This window comes from Emydura macquarii, unplaced genomic scaffold, assembly GCF_026122565.2.
Source record: "Emydura macquarii macquarii isolate MOO-44397 ecotype Brisbane River unplaced genomic scaffold, CSIRO-AGI_Emac_v2 contig_2432, whole genome shotgun sequence".
NCBI classification, from domain to species: domain Eukaryota; kingdom Metazoa; phylum Chordata; order Testudines; family Chelidae; genus Emydura; species Emydura macquarii.
Genome location: NW_027132569.1, coordinates 2,929,639 through 2,942,855, shown reverse-complemented (window position 1 = coordinate 2,942,855; position 13,217 = coordinate 2,929,639). Strand labels below are relative to the sequence as shown.

The window sequence follows — 13,217 nt, the reverse complement described above, 5'->3', positions numbered from 1 at the left end:
GTGCATGGGTATAACACACAATCAATTGATTACTCCCTAGGAAAATGTGAGCAGGGTAGATGTGAGCTCTCTGGCTTGCCCAGAATATAAAAGCAGAATGATGAGCTCTGGCTGTCTGAGGATTTTGTAGCTTACACCTAACCCATGTTTTTCATAGATAAGGCATATAGCCAAGAGTGGGTATAGAGGGGGCAGAGGAGCTGAATTCTCTAAAAGGAGTAGCAGAGAATGAAAACTTCTGCAAATAACCACTGAGCAGGTCTAAACATACATGGCGGCGAGACGAGAAAGAGGTTCTTGTGCCAATTAACCCATCCTTGCAATTGGATCGTGAGAAGTCACTAGTTCAAGCACCAGGTCTACTTCCCCACCCTAGGCAAGTGGAATTTTGCAAGGCTGAATTAACCAGTTAGACCAGATCACTAGAGATCACAGGCCAGTGGTTTGTACAGTTCAGCTGTGTGGAAAGCTATAGCAGTTGTGTCACTGCCTGTATACCTCACCGCTGGGACTTTTGCCAAGCAGTCTTCAAATACAATGTTGAAGCAAAACCATGTACCTAAGTGAGGTTTGGCATGTAAAAAAAAGCTCACGCCCATCCTCAAAGGCTGTTTTTAAAGTAAATTCTCTCCCAACACTGTTATATTCAGAAAATTATCTCTCACTATGTTTCTCTAAAGCTGCTCTGTAGGTGCAAATACACCTTTCCACCCTCTCAAACGCTGGCCAGCATTAAACCTTTCCCTTTCCTTCGTGTGGCAGCATGGTCTTGGTGCCAACAACAGCAGCTGATTCCAACAGCTGTACAGCACAGAGAAAGGATGGTGGTGGGGTTCAGGGTATTGGGCTGGGCATCAGGATCTCGGGGTTCAATTTTGGGCTCTGCCACAGATTCACTCTGTGACCATGGGCAAGTCACTTACCCTGTCTCTGTCTTGGTTCCCCCTCTGGGGAGAATAGTATGCCCCCACCTCTCAAGGGGGAGGAGAGGATACTCCAGTGAGGTGGCCGTTTCTTAGATTTATTTATTTTTTTGTGGGAAGCCATTTTGAGCATTGTTCCTGCCTTCTACAAAAGTTGTTTTTAGTTGTAGGACAGTTGATCTGAGGCATGACAATGTTTTTTGTCTGAGTTCTCTCTCTCCCTCCCCTAGTTGCTCCAGAGATGACTTGACCACAGTCCCAGAGGTCAAGGCTTTGGAAAGGTCTTCCCTAGCAATGTAATCATCAGTTAAAATGCACCATGTGGAGCTAATTCCTGGCTCTGCCTAATGTGGGCACCCTTACCACCAGCTCGCTACTCTCCCAGCTGATAAAAGTGGATGGACCTAATAAACCAATAAAAAAGATCCAAACTCCACTTTCTAGAAGACATTTTAGTGTGGCCAGCTCACTGTGGACAGGTACAAGCCCTGAAAACATACTCAGCCTGGTTTTCAGGAGTGCCAAGCACTAGTGATGTCAACAGGGGCCTGTGGGGGCTCAGTACCTTTGAAAATCAGGCCCACATGTTGCCTATAAACACTCTTCAGTGAGGCAGAAGCTCAGCCTGCTGCCTTGGTAGGAATTCCTGGTGATCCCTGGACATGCTTCCTGAGGCACCTATTCTGATCTTGCTTGGCTTTGCCTCTTAGAAACTGAGCAGGCTGTGCAAATGAGGACATTAATCAACCACCTTCCTGCAGGGGGAGCCCTTTTGCAGCTGTGGCAACTCTCAACTTTGCACTGGCTCCATTCCCAGCACAAAAGAAAGATTTTCTGACCGGCTTGGGATCCAGTGTGGGAAGAAAATGTAGAATGAGAGAAGGAAGAGGAAATATGAGGGGATGAAAAAAAGGAATGCTGTAATTTCTGTGGGTTGTGCAATAGTGAATAGGAAGTGCTGAGAGTCATGCCATTGTGAACTGGAGAGTAGTGCTCTAAATATACATACTATTAAGTGTGAACCATACTATGGAAAGATTTGAGACCCCCTGTGTCTACTAATTTTCCACAGCTTGGGGCTCATTTTGTTTAGGGAAATGCTATAGTCTCACTAGAAACTGAACGGGCTGGAAAGAAAAGCTGCTGTATATATGACACAGTGATGAAGATGTGGCACATAATTGGCACAAAGTGGGTCCCATACAAGAGTTATTAGTTATTTGTCACTTGTTTATGCAGAGAGAAGATCCAAAAGAAGGTGTCTTTGGTGGCTATTCACCAGCTGCTGTTTGTGAGCAAAGGACAACAACTGCGGATGTCGTAACAGCATTTATTTTGGAATCTCAAGCAGATTGTGTGGCAAGAATCAGCCGGGTGAGTGTCTGAGAATTTATAACATTCTTCCATTTGCTGACAGTGGCTAAGATTTCCAGAAGTGACTAGTGATTTTGGCTGCCTCAACTATGGGTGCTCAATCTAAAACATTTGTAAGTGTTCTAATTTTAAGAAAGTGATGAGCAGCCACTCTGAAAATCAAGCCCCTTTCAAGGTGTCTAGAGTTGGACATCCAAAAAGAAAGGCACCCACTCGGCACTTTTGAAATTCTTGTCCTGATCTTATCCCATGGAGAAGGGCTTTGTATCGTTTACCTTTTTATCTGGCGGGGATTTACTTGGACCCAAATCATAATAATCCCAGAAGGAAAGCAACAGGAAAAAGTTAGCAGGCAAAGACATTCACATAAACATCACAAGTCTGTTTCTAAAATTAAATGGGCAGGGAGCCATTTCCTAATGTATTATTCCTTCCTGTAATCCTGCCTCAGTCTGGCTCACGTTGCTGCTGGAGAGAAGGGGACTCTGCTGAAGTATTTTCAATGGCAGGCTTTCCCTGAGAACAGGGGGTCAGCATTACATGGCAATAGTTTCTTTTATGGTCTCTGGTTTCTCTTTTCATTGCAGTTTAATGAATCCATCCAGTGCAGGTTTGCACTTCAAACAAATTCGCAGCTGAGGTACTGAATTACTTTGAAACCCTGTTTTACATTCAGAAATGATGGGCCCACTGCACATCTGAACAATGAAGGGATCGGGTTCTGGATTGAGGCTGGGATATTCAAAAGGCCCTAAGGCCACTGGGTACCCAACTCTGACTGACTTTCAATAAGAGTTGGGAGCCTACTTTCCTTAGGATCCTTCCCCCAGCCCAGGCTTTGCAGTCACTGCCTCTCTCTATAATGGTCTGAACCAAAACCCTGGATCCCAGCACATCCTAACTTTGGGTGATGTTCCGATCAAGATCCCGATCTGGATTTTGTAGGTTGAGCCCTCTCCACTGCTAGCAGTGCCGCATAATCTCTATCATAGCTGAGTCTAAGGAAGAGCAATGCACATTGATACCTTTGGGCATTTTGCCCCTGATAACCACTATCCAGTGGTAACACTCCATTTTATTGGAGAATAATAGAAATAGGTAAACGTTCTCTTATCTTCCTAGGACTTAAATGAATAAAGCTCACTAGGCAACAGTGAAATATGCTTTGTACCAAGCTCGTTGGTGTGCTCCGTCTCCATTTATTATTTGTATCCCAGTAGCAGCTAGAAGCCCCAGCTGTGATCAGGGCCACTTTGCGACACATGCTGTACAAAGGAGTAGGAGAAATTCAGCCCCAGCCAGCTCCCAGTTTAGCTTGCGACAAGATTCTACAGGTGGATGGAAATCCAGTGGTGGAAGGGAGAGGATGACGTAGCATTAAAGGGAATAGATTATCACACTGCAAGCAGTAGTCTCAGCTCACCACGTGAGGGGCCACAGAAATGCTTCTGCGCACATAACCTCTCCATTCCCGCCAGCCGCCCTCTTCCCCCCCCCCCTCAGGCATCTCTTTACTGTGCCTGTTGCTATGGCAGCATCAGTTGCGGTAAGGGCTCTGCAGTATATTTTGAGTCATTCGGCTCTGAAGCTCAAACTTACTACCTGTCCGAAGGTATCCGGGTGCGTCATGTACTGCTCCTGGCGGTTGGCTGGCGACTGGATTTCAAAGGCATTTTGTACTAACTGATGCCTCCCTGAGGTAGTTACTTGCAATCTAGGTTTGCGAAGAACACTATGTTCATCCTGTTGTTTTCTTGGCTTGAACTTTTGCTACCGTCCCTGGCTTGGCTGGAAGCCAGTCTATTTTTGAGACGATTAACAAGAAGTTCAGTAACTAATAAATCAGCCTCCAGACACAGAGAGAGAGAGAGAGAGAGAGAGAGAGAGAATGTGTGTGTGTGTAACTGGTGCTGTTGGAGAGCAGCCTGGGCGGCAGCATTCATTCATTGCTGTATAGGTTAAAGTGCACCCCACTAAGGTTTGGCAACATTGCCTATGGCTCCTTCACCTTTATTACAGCATCACACAGGAGACTGTAGGTCCCCACATGCGGTATTCCAACTTGGTCCAAGCGGAAGGTCACATAGACCAAGCTGGGGCACTGCAGGCAAGGATCTTTATCTCCCTGGAACGTGCCTCTTTGATGAAGATGAAGGAGCATCTGCTCCCTTTTATGCAAATTAGACGTGGGTGTGGGCTCAAAGTATAGTCCTTGACTGGGCAAAATTTGCACACCTATATTCTAATGTACCTGGGCAAGCAGCATGTTCCTGACAGGTGAAAGGTATTAATTACATGCTAAATACTTGCAATTGCTATGAACCGACACCACCTCTTGCCTCCTACCACCACGGGAATCTAATGTAAATGCCAGTCACTGTTCAAACCATTTATGTGCTCTGATTAGCCCTGTAGAAGGGGCAAGTATTTCTTTCCTCAGCAACGAGGATTCTCTTCCACCATCTCCAGCTTAAAAGGTTGACTTACAGACCTCCTCCAGGCATCAACTTTTTAACTGCCAAGCTTTTAAACTTGCTCAGAGGCAGAAAGAAAACAGAAGACAGTGCATTAAATTTAAATGATTGAAGGGTTGATGGAGAGACTGATTTACTGGTCATGTCACTATGGCAGTTGTCCAACAGGTTTCCTGTACTTTGGGTCAAAACCTCCTGCTGACTCAAAAAATCCTTTTCAAGTTGGAAAATCCTCCATTCATGAGACTTCTTCCTTAATATGATATTATTACATACCCGAAGCTCAAGGAAGTTCCCAGGCAGCTTCTGTTGATACATTGGCTCTTATGGCTCTGGTACAAATACTGTACAGCCTAAAACAAGGGCAGATCTAAGCCATTTGTATTTGAAATTCAGCCCCCATGCACCATGCTGAAAGTGCTAGCTTTGCATGCACTAAACTGAACAAGACTAGTTCCGGAAAAAGTGGTGGAGGTCCCTGATGTTGGAACATGTTGCTCAGGAGTACTAATAATTAAGCACATAATTACTTGCATAAGGAAGAAGGGGAAGGTCTGGATCTGAGCAGACTTCACAGGAGGCCAAGATTAAACAAAGTCAAATTCTCTCTGCGGTCACAATTTTATTTACAGAAGTCTTATTAAACCAAACAAGCCACGAAAACCCTCGGGCCAGCTAAGCAGTCTAAACTCCAAACCAACAAGATAAAACCAAAGCAAACGACACTCCCTGCTCTACCTTCTGGTCAACAAAACAAACCCCGGTCTGTCTCACCCCTGACTCTGCTGTGAAAAAGCTGCTGGGAGGACGCAACCTAACCCCACTTGATCAGATACGAGTGTCATAGACTGGTTACAAAAACATGGTTGTGCTCATAGGGGAGGACAGAGCCTTGAGCGAGTGACTGAGGCATTTGCGTATAGCTCATCTTGTGAGAGCTTAATTCCAGGTGGCAAAGAGTTCACAGGAAGGGACCAAACAAATGAGGCACGATGTGGTGACCATCGCAGGAAGAATTGGGGGAGTCACTCTCAACTTGGAAAACCCCTTTAAGAATGGCAATGGTAATGGTGTGGGGGCAGGGTGGTGGTGTGAGAGGCACAGACCTGCTCACCTTCCAAATGGATTATCAATCCATTTACCCACCTCCGGCACTGGTGCCATTTACACCAATGAAATTACAGCAGGGCCAGTTTTTACTTCAACTTAGTATTGACTACATTACTAAATCAGCATCCGTAGCTACTGTGCTCACAAAGACCTAGCCTATGGTAAGAGGAAGAATTAAAAATTAAACAGAAGCCAGTATATTACCCAGCATGCAGGCTCCTATTTATGATCCCCTGGTGGTATACCATCATTAAACTCAGCTGGAAGCTTCTGGAACTCACCCACTCACAGCTGGCATTTCACATTCTCCCTCCTCCTCCACTATATAACCCACAAGATTAAAATTAATGACACAATTTAGTCTCTCCCTGTTCATCATTTTAAAAGAAATCCATCTAGGTTCTCCACCCCACTCTCTGAATAATGAATGTTTTGTTGTTACCACATTAATGACTTGAAACACTCAAGCACATCACCTGTTAGAAGTACTTCTAATCAATCTGATGGTTTCTGGAAGTTTTAAGTAATGCCAGGTCACTTCCATTTTGGATAATAGCTTTGGGGCTGGATCCAGAGCTCAATAGTGCTCAATACTCTCATCAATGCCAGCACATCTCAAGATCTTGAGGAATAAACCTATTTAATATGAGTTAGTCTAAGGTTTACAGAGATACCCCATTCAGCTAGAAACACCCTTTCAACTAATTGCAGCCAGACCGTGTAAATTCTTCTGCATATTTTCAAGGGCCAATTTAGGCTCAGTGTTACCTATGGTCTATGCAGGTTTCATTGTTGAAAATTATTTACATCAAATAAAATAATCATGAAGCTGAGGTTATAGGAGGAGTTATTTACACTAGAGGAAAGAATTCCCACAGCATCTTAAGTTTCTTTCATGAAGAATTTTCCACATTCCTCATTTTGGGTCTGTGTCACACACTGGGTCCCACATTTTGGATTTTGGCAGGCTAAGAGGTATGTACACCAGAGGAATGCACTCTTGGGTGTTTACCTACCATTTTATGTTATTGAGAATGAAAAAGAACATGTCACACAACATGTTTCAGGCCAGATTTTCAAAAGCAATTAGTGATTTTGGGTGCCCAGTTTGAGACGCTTTAATGGATCTCGCCAATAAAAAGTGCTGAGCACCTCACTGGAAATTAGGTCACTTTCATTTGTGTCAAGATGCCCCCTGCTGCCCTCCCCCCCAAAAAAAAACCAAAACCCAAAAACCAAAACAAAAATGGAGGCCTTCCTAAATCACTGGTTACTTATGAAAATGTTTTTCATCTGTAAAAATAGCCGTTAAAAAAAGTACAGTCCCAAATGTTGCATTTTGGATAACTATACATGGTCAAGAGATTCTGAGACCGTTAGGAGGAGCATCCAAATAGCTGAGCCCTAATCTGAAATTTAGCCAGAGCTAATGGATCTACCACATGCAGGAGATCTGCAGCATGTGTGCTTCTGGTCAGGCCAGCTGCTGGGAGTGCAGAGATGGCACAAAAAGGATAAAATGGGGTGTGGGGATGGGGGGAGTTACATGAACTTTTTCTTTTCCCCTCCCAAAAAAAAGGTTTCACTAGTCGAAGATTCAGGGAGGTTATGCTGCAAGGGGAAGAGGACTTTGCAGTGGGTGTGCCTTTCCTGACTCCCACATATAACTCAGTTCTGCAGGGACTCCATGCATTGAGCCTCTGTGAGGGCAAGTAGAGGACAAAACTGATGGATCCACTGGCAACTACCCCCTACATAATGAGATAGTAGCCCCAAAGTAGGTCCACTGTTTCTCCCCAGTTCCAGGGAGAGGAGAGAATCTAACACCTAGCAGGGGCCTGGCTCTTGAGTATAAAACTATGTGAAAATCAGCCCTGGGACAAAGCAATAATAAAAGGTCTCACACAAGGAAGAAGGCTGTTGCTATGCAGTGAGCCTGATCAACATTTTTATGCTTTTTTCCCCCTCAAAAAAAAAGTCCCATAAATTGCATGGAAAAAGCCAAATCTGTTTGGACCATTTCTGAATACAAACACACACTACTTTCATTACTTGCTTCTTCCACAGTGGAGCAACTGAGTCTTTCATTTCTGGGTTGCCAATTCTCACAGTTTTATGACAAGTCTCATGACATCTGGTTTTTCTTAAAGCACCAGCTTCTGGAGACATCTGAGAATCTCAACTCTCATAAAAAAAATATGTACTCCTTGTTATGGAGAAAAGCTTGACAACTTTAATGACTATTACAAACTCAAAACCAGAAAGCAAAAGAAAGGAATGACTTCAAATCTCGTGCTTTCGAGCCAATCTCATGATTTTTTAATTGTTGAGGTTGGCAATGTTGGTTTTCTGGACAAGACTGTGCTAAAGCAGGAAATGAGGCTAACAAAAGGTTAACATGAATTTCTAGGGCACGGGGCTTGGCAAAGCATTTCCCTCTTTGTAGCGCTATCTCAGTCAGGTAGTTCTTTGCTAATAAAACAGAAAGGACACAAATCATGGCTGAAGCCCTTGAGCTAGTGTGAAGTGAGAGTTCTGTGGAGTGGCACCAAGAGAAATTCAAGCATAAAAATATGATGCACTTTGTACCACCTTTCATCTTAGCATTGCAGAAGTGCATTGCAAGAGTGGGTATTATTTCCCCTTTTTGCAGATGGGGTATTTGAGGCACATATAGGTTAAGCTAATTACCCAATGGGATTCTGAATTCAGACTAATAGCCACAATTTCTGGCTCCCAGTCCTCAGCTGTAACCATAGAACTGCAACAGTCATTCCAGATTTGAAGCTTCACTGCATTTATTTTAGGGCTAGAAACTCAATTACATATTTGAAATTTATCACAACGTTTCTGTTGATGAAACAGGATAAGAAAATAGGGAAGCATAATCAAAGCAATAGTGAGAAAATAAATTACACTGAAAAACCTATACTATTCAAAATCTCCCCCTCTTTCTAACTCCTTCCCTTCTCTTCCCCCCCCCCCCCCTACATACTTATCCTTACAGCTTTCCCAAGGATGCATGCAGAGCCATCTAGGAGTAGAGCTGTCTGCAAAGCAAAGCAGCTGCTAAGCAACTTGTGTGATTGGTGCAGACCCCAACAACAGGCCTAAGCCCAGTTGTGCGTGGGTGCGCGCGCGCACACACACACGCACACACACAGTGCTACATTTTTTTAATACATCAAGAAATGAGACAACCACATTTGATAAGATCACAGAATCAGCCTATGCCAGGCAGGCAATTTGACTTTTCAATGCATAGCCTATAGAACTGCTCTTCTTTTTACAAACCGCATTGCTAAGCCTGCCTCCTCTCCACTCTCTCTCTCTCTCTCTCACACACACACACACACATACAAAGAAAACTGGCACCAGCTTACGAATGGAGATGTTGCCAATGAGGCCAGAGTAGAGGCTCAGGGAGAGAGAACCTCTTTGTGCCAAGTGGGCCACTCTCATCTGTCTCAGTGGAGTCTCAATCCCCTGGCTGGCGGCTCTCTCATTGGCTGCTGTGGAATCACCTCATTGGCAGCTCTGCGAGATTCTTTTCTAGCCAAGGTTAGTTCATCGAACTAATCAGGTTCAATGTGGCAATTTAGGATGGCTGGGGGATGGGAAAAGGCTAAAAGACCTTTATTCCTAGAAAAAAAACAATGACACCGAACATCCTCAATTGTCCCCAAGAAGAAAGAGAAGAAGATCCATCCACTCGGGATTATAAATAGTAATGTCACAAATTTGATATGACAACTATATTGTTTGGGTTATATAAAGTTATTGATTCTTCTCTGGTTTCTCATCTGAATTCAGTAAGAGTGTGTGTGTGTGTGTGTGTGTGTGTGTGTGTGTGTGTGTGTGTGTGTGTGTGTGTGTGTGTGTGTGTGTGTGTGTGTGTGTGTGTGTGTGTGTGTGTGAGAGAGAGATCTAAAAGCATAGACAAACTGCACTTCTGCTTTGAACTGCTTTCTTGGTAAGCACCAGTATTGAAAGGAGTTGAATCTTTAGCCAAGACTACTGGTAAAATCCATGTCAGAAATGTAGCCTGTGTACGCCTTTAAGGAAGGGTGGAGAGAAGAAATGAGAAGAGGGAGGAACACTGCAAGGAAGGTTCAGCCAGAACTAAAAAGTAGTTTGGATACTAACTAAATACAAAAGCCACTTGTTTTATTTCTGGTATTCTCCATAGTCCACTCATGTTTTAGCCTCCTAACGCTTTTGGGCCCAAGACAATATACAGCCAAATTAAGCTTCTTTATAAACATTATTAATGTAGAAGATGCTGCTGTATTTTCAATACTCAAATTAAGTTTCATCAAGAAAAATAAAAAACTGATTTATAGACTATACTACATGGCAGATTTTTCTGTCTTAAGTACTTGTATGTCTCCCATTACCATCATATTTGATGACGTCTCCCTTTTTAAATATAAGTATCCTTGCAACTCCCCCTCTCAGGGAAGGTAAGTACTATCCTCCCCATTTTACAAATCTGAGGCTACTCTTTCCATATTCTGCAGATCTGCATTCTAAGATACAGTGAGACAAAGGGCCATATTTCCAAAGGTATTTAGGCATCAAGTAGGATTTTCAGAAGGCCTTAAGCAGTTTAGGTGCCTAATTCCCATTGGTCTCAATGAAAATTAGGCATCTAATCTGCTTGAGCACTTTTGAAAACCCCAAGTGGCACCTTTCTGCATCTTTAGGCACCCAAACACCTTTGAACATCTGGTCCCAAGTGACTGGCCACAAGGTCACACAGAAAAATTGGGGCAAAGAACTGAACTTGAGTGCCCCAAGTCCCACACCGGTCACTTCACTCTCCAGTGAAATGCAGCCATATCAAGTATGAGGGGTGGGGGGAGACCCAGTTTAGTACAGGAAGTGAATAACGTATACAGCTGAATCTCCAGTCAGGTAGAATGTAATTACTCAAAGCTGGGATTTGGCCAGGATAACAGGTTAATGCCCAAATCTTTTAATGGCTGAAAATAGCCAGGACCTTAGTATTTCATTTCCGCAAAAAGGCAGTTTTACCTTTGCCTGCAGCACTACAGCTCTTGGATCAATACTGAGTCAGAGAAAAGAATGCTACCTACTGAGATAATTTTCAAGAGTAGTTTGACAGTCACTGGCACCTAACTCCCATTAATACCCTTGAAAATCTTCTCCTGAATCACCAGTCCCAAGCTCCTGTAGGAGCCTTTTCCTTGGAGGTCTCATGTCTGAGTTTTGATCTCACTCCTGATGTGATCACCTGGCTACAGAGGATAAAGCGTATGTTCATTCTTAGCTATTACAAAGTACTTTTGAACTTTAGGGAGCCTAGATTGAAATCATATGTGCATATCTATTTATGAGTCTGTACCATACAATAAATTCTTGGTTATACACCAGGTAACTTTTTTCTATATAAATATAATTAACTGGTGTTCTCAAGACAGATAAAAGACGCATGACGTTTCTTCAAGTTTTAATGCACCTTAATCCTAACCTGTGACACCCTTGCCTACATAGACTAATGTCCATTATCTCCAGTCTCATCTCACTTGTTTGGCCTAAACCAGACCTGACCTCCTGGTTGGACGGAAGGTGGCTCATACGATAATTCACTCTGTCACCAACCCTTGATAGTGATCAAGTTGGGGACATATTTTATTGTAGAAAAAAAGACCTTCCAAACCATCTGGATCATTCATAAAGAAAAAAAGAGACATTATTAGGTGTCACTAGAAATACTTGGCTTCAAGCAGCAGGAAGTTAATATCCTTGACAACACTCCCTTTATCGGAAACAAGCAACAATAGAACTCAGCATGTCTTCACTTTATAACACACAGCAAAGCTGCTGGATGTGCAGAAAACAAATCTCGGTGCATGCCCTGACCAGTTGCTACAGGGAACAGAAACACAGGTCTTGAGTTTAAAGCCCCAGGTTCTCAGGTGCAATACCTCACTGGTTTGTGCCTTACTGACAGCAGATTCTGACTCCACTACCATGTATAGCCAATCACGGGAGGACTGTCCCAATGTAGAGCATCCTCCAGTACACAGTGCCATCCTTCATCATTACCAGTGTAGGGACATGGCTGGGAGAAAGGAGGCATGTCAGGATATCCATACAGGTGCCAATCCCAGGCTCCTATGTTAGATCCTGGGGTCATTGACAGCTGGCATAGTAGCTGACTTTCAATGAGAGTTAAGCACCAAAATGTTTAGGTGCTTTTATAAATCCGACTAGCCACCAATCTGCAGTTTTCAGGACTTAAATATCTATGTAAATCTAGCCCATGGTTCGAGCCTGAAATACCTTACACAACCTAATCATTTTACCCTTTAATTTTACTCTCTTTGCTGCCATTTATCTCTGCAATTTCAGACAGTTCTCAAGCATTTTTAGATATATTTTTTCCATAAAAACTATGCAAAATAAAAACTGAATCATATAAAAAACATCTGTTTATAAGGTTTCAGATTAATTCTGCCTTGATCAGGTCCAATTGCCTACCTCACGCTGAACAGAATGGAAGTTATATATATGCACTTGAGGGCAGAATTTTTCCTTTAAACTTGTTTTCACAAGATGTGTTCCCCTCCCTTTTCACCATCTTAATCAACATTAAAGACTCTTTCTCACAGCCTATTACTTCAGCTCCTGCTTGTTCCCCTTTGTGCATGTGTCAAAATAGATTGAATTTAAAGCCAATCATAACGCAATCAGCTACAATTTGAGATTTCCCTGAACCAAAGATTTCCCAATTTTCTTTTAAAGGCCTTCTCTTTCTCCCTCCAAATATCATTATAGCTGAATCAGTCATCTCTATACACCAGTCCGGTTTAGGACAAATTATACCAAAAAGCTTTGATCACTGAGCCAAACTTTCTCTAGGAAAAGTTCTATAATTATAAATAGTATACAGCACCCACAATGTGTGTGTGATTGGGTCCTACCTGAGGCCCCACTCCCTTGGGAAATCCCTCCCACCCCCCAGAAGGTGCCTTGCTTGAAGGGAAGAACAGTGAGTAAAGCCTTCCAGGGATTGCCTAGAGCTGCCTGCCATGATCATCTGCAGACCTAGTGAGTTAGTCCTCCAGCACCCAGAGGAGCCAGGAGCAGGTGGAGGCCAATCAGGTGGAGCACCAGCAGGCCAGAAGAGAAAGAGTTGACTGCTTTTACTAGGTGTGGTGAGGCCAGTTTTAGGTGAAGCCAGGGCAGGGCAGCTCTCCCTGCCCTAATCCAAGTAGCCTGGCCCAGTTAGGGGCCTAACCTTGACAACATTCGCCTTGCGTCTCTATGGACTTTAACACCCAGAGGCTGTTTTGAGTTAAGGTTTAAC

The 13,217-nt window shown here is 43.4% G+C and overlaps 1 long non-coding RNA gene across 1 annotated transcript in view; it reads left to right on the top strand.

The window, feature by feature from the left end:
- Window positions 1–13,217, top strand: part of LOC137162571 (uncharacterized) — a 47,857-nt gene that overhangs the window by 27,979 nt on the left and 6,661 nt on the right. The window contains exon 2 of the long non-coding RNA XR_010922408.1: window positions 2,163–2,297. This is a non-coding gene — a long non-coding RNA (uncharacterized lncRNA). The remainder of the gene's footprint in view (window positions 1–2,162; window positions 2,298–13,217) is intronic.